This window comes from Rhagoletis pomonella, unplaced genomic scaffold (assembly GCF_013731165.1).
Source record: "Rhagoletis pomonella isolate Grant_MI unplaced genomic scaffold, Rhpom_1.0 Rhpom_scaffold_00004, whole genome shotgun sequence".
Taxonomy (NCBI): Eukaryota; Metazoa; Arthropoda; class Insecta; order Diptera; family Tephritidae; genus Rhagoletis; species Rhagoletis pomonella.
In genome coordinates this window covers 23677717-23683577 of record NW_023458558.1, presented here as the reverse complement: position 1 = coordinate 23683577, position 5861 = coordinate 23677717, and the positions used below count along the sequence as shown (strand labels likewise).

General features: G+C 33.0%; 1 long non-coding RNA gene across 1 annotated transcript; it reads right to left on the bottom strand.

Moving 5' to 3' along the window:
- Window positions 1–1555: 1555 nt before the first annotated feature.
- On the bottom strand, window positions 1556–1849 carry LOC118738429. The gene is made up of 2 exons (XR_004992882.1): window positions 1743–1849; window positions 1556–1618 (listed from the first exon to the last, which is right to left on the bottom strand). It is a non-coding gene; the product is annotated as an uncharacterized LOC118738429 (long non-coding RNA).
- Between the last annotated feature and the right edge of the window lie 4012 nt (window positions 1850–5861).

Below are 5861 nucleotides of genomic sequence, written 5' to 3'. Positions count from 1 at the left end.
TAATAATAAATTAAATAAAAAAATAGGCATGCGGCTTAGGAAGTAATAGAATCAGCGATTATACGGAAATGTCGTGCAGTTTCACTGAACACCACCCCTGATGATATAGCCCGGTAGGGCTCTGAGTTGTAAGTAAGCGAGGCAAACCACTCTATAAAACCTTTGGAAGGCAAATATTGAGGTTTGTCTCCAAACCAACTTCACAAGGGATTTCGGAAACTCCTTCCAAAATACATAAATCATCTTCACAGCCTGTCGAAAAAATCAACAAATACCATTAATAAAACTATTGACTGAATGAAACTATAATGAAGCCAATTATGTTACACCGGGTCATTGTCTGGTGAAATTACCCAGAAAAGTATACCCTAGTTAAGAAGGTAGAGCGCGTACAAACAGACTCGCTTATTGAAAGCAGCGAACCACTCCAACTCTAAGTTCACTTTTTATGTAAACTCATATTTTAATACAGGAGGCTAAATTCATCGTTTCGGAAAGGTAAGGGTCCCAGTTTAATGTTTTCTCGTTTATATTGAATGAAAGGAAAATTTGTTAAGTCCAAACAAAGCTCTGAAAATTCGATAAGGCCAAAATAGATCGAATCCGCCTGATTTGTATGGAGTTTTGCTTTGCTTTAAACAGGCAAAATATTCGGCTTTATGCATAAAAAGTGAGCTTAAGCTCAGACTAAATTTTTGCACTGAAAGGGTGAGCTCAAACTCAAGAATTTGCACTGCAAATCGAGTCGGAGCTTAAGCTACCTTTTTATGCATGAGGCCCATTGTATTCAAAGTTTTACGAAGTACTTAAAGGATAATTGCTATAAGAAGTTTTTTTCCTTTCCTGCACAGTTTTTAAATTGGGACTTAGCAACTTTTCACTATAAGCTAGCGATATGCTAGCTCTTCGCTTTGCACGCCACTCCACTATGTTTTGACCCTAAGACGTTTTTTCTTCAACTCGGCGTACGTGAGCTCGGTTATCCTTGGACACATCGATTTGGTACCGAAAGAAACGGGTCGGTCCGTTCCGAGGCTGTCTACGAACGGATCCTTTTCTACACAAATATTTCTAGGGTGGGAAAGGGCAATACGAGACCAACCGAGGTTTAAGACAAGCCATTCACTATCGCCACGGACTCATTCAGTTTGCTTTTGAAAATTGTAACACATACTACCAAATAAATAAATAAATTCAAATGCAGACGACAGCGACATCGTCAGCTTCAATATCGGGGCCGTGAACTTAGCAATCTATAGTCTAGAGAAGTTTTACAATATAAATTTTTGCTAACAAAGTAGGTACTAGCCCACATTTTTTCAAATGCAATATTAAAGGGTGTTTTATCAAATCAATCAGTATTGCCAGGTTGACGATTTGTTCATCATTTTGAAGATTTTTTACGGTCATGAGGATTTTTTTTGTACCCAATGATATTTTTTTTTATGTGCAAAGTTGAATGGTTCTGAACTTTGAAGATAGTTTAACAGACAACTAAAAATTTGCAGTGCAAACACTTGTTTACCATTTCTGCTAATACATAATTGTCGTATCGATAAGTAGTTTTCTTCTTTGTTTCATCCCTATTTGTGTTGTTTCGTAGGTTTTCCATTGTGTACTGATGTATATTTTATTGAGAGAAGGAAATTATGGATAAGGTATTTAGCAAAGTTTGTAAGTATGAACAGTTTTTAATGCGCATGGAAAAGTTGCAGTTGGCAAATATTTGGCGTTATCCTTACCTCAGCTGTCGAGCCAGAAGATGCTGCTTTGCAAGAAAACTCGTTTTTGGAGGGAGTTTTGTTCATACGAAACTTATTGAAAGGAAATGGTTGTTCTTGTTTTGAGTTTTATCCAAACACCGATATAGTACTTTAAAGATTCAAAAATGAAATGTAGAATTAAAAATTGTACCTGATTAAGGCTCAGTATACAGTTCTCAAGAAAATCGAAAAATTCTATTTAATATCACACTCAAGAAATGAGAAAGCAATGTTCTTCTATAAAATTTAATTAAATCAGTCTGACGATCTCAACAAAATTTACACCAACGGCAAAATTCTTTTTCCAGCAACAAAACTAATGAAACAAATTCTTGTGATTTTTCTAGAAAGCTGTAAAACTTAATATGTACTAGGGATTAATATTCTCAATTTCGGTGTTGGTGTTTCCGATAGGATAGGAGTGTGATGTAATGTGGAACGATTTTCCGTCGAGAACGAAAAATGACACTGAAGATGGCACAACGCCGAAACCGGTTTGTCTCCAAACCAAATTTGACAAGGGATGACGGAGAATCGTTCCACATTACATGTACTAGGGACTTTGTGACAAAATCGAATATTATACGACTTTTCCAAAGTTTCACCAATCAATTTTAAATTTCTCAGACTGTTAAAATTTAAAATCTTTAATTTTCCGAATAAAATTCTGTAATTTTAAATTTTAACAGGCTGATAAATTTAAATTTGATTAGTGCAGCCGAGCGTTAATGATCTAAAAATGAAATGAAAATGCGATTTTTGCAATTAAAAATATATTTTTTTAAAGTAATGTGAATTTGAAAAATTCGTATGAGAGTTAAACTTTTTATTTTTTACCTATATCAGTCAGAAAAAATCAAAAGAACTTCCTGGTTCCGTTTATTTTAATTTTTATATGTTGACGATTTTACATGCAAATGACGACTTTTGAGAACCAAACTGACGATTTCTCACTTCAGTGACCTGGCAACACTGGTAGTAATACGCAAATACATATGTACAAACCATAAATAAATATGCTTGTATGCAATTACATACAATGAGTCTGCTGTTTGAATCAACACAATATTAAAAAACCGCAAAAAATGAATAAAGGCCAAATTTAGATATGTACATTAGGGTGATAAAAAAAAAACTAAAGTCGGAATTTTAATGCTCACACCCTCTAGGATTGTTTAATATCGAAAAAATACCCCTGATTTTAACCGACTTCAAAAAAGGAGAAGGTTATCGATTCGTCGGATTTTACTTTTTTTTAATATAAATATGTTACCGGATAACTTTTGACCACGTCAACCAATTTCGATAATTCTTTTTCTATAGGAAATTTTTATATGAGAACCGAAGTCGGTGGTGTTTTTTGCTAAAAAAAATTACTTGTACTTTATTTCTTTTGAAATTAAAATATATTTAGAAGTCGCTCAAAGCGCTTAAAGTTTTCCGTGTATTTTATATGTGCAGTCCACTTGCACAGTGCGCTATATAAATTTTTTGCGATAATCAGTTTTTGGTGGGTAACGTACAAGTATTTAAAGTAGTTTCATGTCCCCATGCAAAATCTTTCTATATTCCCCTGCTTACCATGTTGCGGTAGTTTTCGAAAAGGCGTAAAAAAACTTTATTTAGTACTGGCGCCGGGTATCTAATGTTCGGCTCCGTGTTTCCTATGTTATGTTATGTTGCTTGTGTATCCTATAAAATACATGGAAAACTTTGAGTGAAAGGGATATATTTTTTTTTGGTGCAGAACAATCCTAGTGGGTGAGAGCATTAAAATTGCGACTTTACTTCTTGTTTTATCACCCTAATGTACATACATACATACCTATTAATGTACATATGTATGTTAATACGTAGATAGATGCCTCAGTATGCGTGTTATATTATTAGATATGCCTGGCAATTCGCTAACATAAATCCCTATCTGTTATCGCGGGATTTCCTTTTATATTACCCGCATGACAAACTCCAAATAACAATGAAAACAGATGTAAAAAAGAAAGTTATTAATATTAGTGGAAAAAGATTCTTCTTCAGTCGCAGAGAAGTTTGCGAACGTGCTGTCATGTACATTCGTCAAGTTTATGATTCTGTTATTTGCTAAATAAATCCAATATAAGCCAAAGATACAATATGTGCATATCTATAATATCTATCTACTCTAAACGCACTTGCACATATATTTATACATTTGTACGACCATGTGTATGTAGAGCTGTACAAGTGAGAAAAAATGCCACGTCTCGCGCCATTCTGGCCATTTTTCAAGATTAGGCAGGCATAAGTGAGAATTTCAGTTCAGACCTTCAAGGATTTAAGGAATAGAAATTGTGAAGAAACCCCGATTTAGTTGTTTCTACAGGATGCTTTTTTTACTTTCCGGAAATAATTTCTCAGTGAGTGTTCGCTTGGAACAAATTTAACTTTTTTTCGGCACATATATCGTAATGCGGTCTAATGTACATATGTACATAGGTACATATTTAATTTTTCTAGTATTTTGGGTTAAGCAACTTTAAATTACGAACCAAAAATAAAAGTATGTAAGTGCATGTGTAAAAACGTATGTAGCTCTTAATCAGCTAGACATTTTGAAACATCTGTTCAATGCAGCCATTTACTCAGGAATTTTCCCAGATAATTTGAAATGTGCAATTATTATTTCTTTACTTAAAAACTGTAATAAGAAAGATAAAAATAACTGTGGATCAATTTCATTACTATTATCGATTTCCTAAGTTTTAATATAATTTCTATTCTACATATCATGCACTTTCTTCGAAGGTGTTTTAATTCAGTATTAAAATTATGTTATCACTTAAACTGAATAAAATGTTTCAAATAGGTGGCAGCCCACTAGAAAAATATTTTCGGCAGTAAATCTTCTTAAGCCCCTTTAGTTTGATAACCGTGTTTTAATATTTCATTTATTTCATCAAATTATAATTGAATTAAATTTTTAACACAGGTGACAGTCCTCCTCAAAAATATTTGTGACTGTAAACTTTCCTAAGCCCATTTAATTTGATACCCAAATTGCAATAGTTAATTTATCTTATCAATTAAGTCAAATTAAAATTTTCAAATAGATGGCAACCTTTCACAAAATATTTTCAACTGTAAGCCTTCTTTAACCTCCTTCTTTTGACTGGCAAATTGCAATATTAGCTGACTTCCAAAACGCCAATTGATTTGGATCAGTACAAAGTATTCCATAACTCCGAACTATAAAATGTTGACAATGTATAGATACTTTTCCAAAACGAATCCAAAAAAATACCGAAACGCATCAACAAAGTTGATGCTTCGTTTGTTTTTGGTTACAATTGGTGTTTTAAAAATGGAAAATTCCACTCGGGGGTTTGCCATTGCCTGCCGAGGGGCGACCGCTGTAAAGAAAAAAATTTGCAATACCTTTTTTTGCGATGTTGCTTTGGCCAGGGCTTGATCCCAGGCCCCGTGGAGTGGAAGCGCGCACTGTAGTGGCAACACCACAGCGGCCGCTGTATATTATATTATTTATTCAAAATATGCAATTTATATGGATTCAATGTCTCGAAACTCTGCATATCGTCGTTTAAAATACAAACCCGTGTCTCGTCATTCTGAAAAACCGTGTAACTGACATTTGCTGCCAAAAATTGGATTTGCTCACACAAATATACTAGCTAGAAATGCGATTTCTTTATAAAAAAAGAGAACCATTTTGAAATATGAGTTTTTTTATTCTCTCTAAAAAATAATTTATGCAACCCCACATACGCGGTTTTGCATTATCTTGATATGCGGTTTTGTACTTTAAACGACGATATACAATAGTTTAAATATCAGAGTATCTAAACATTGTATTGGCACGTTTTGGAAGTCAGTCATTTACTTTATCTAATCAGTTTACTTAAACTGAAATCTTCAAACAGGTGGCAACTATCTAATTATTATTTTTTATATATTTTTTTGTTAAATATAAACTAAATTTATGAAAAAGTTATCAAAAAAATAAAAACCATAGTGGAAAAGAAAAAATAGATCAAAAATGACAAAAAACAATATCTTTACTTTAAAAAAAAAATCTAAAAAAAATAAAAAATAAAAATAATG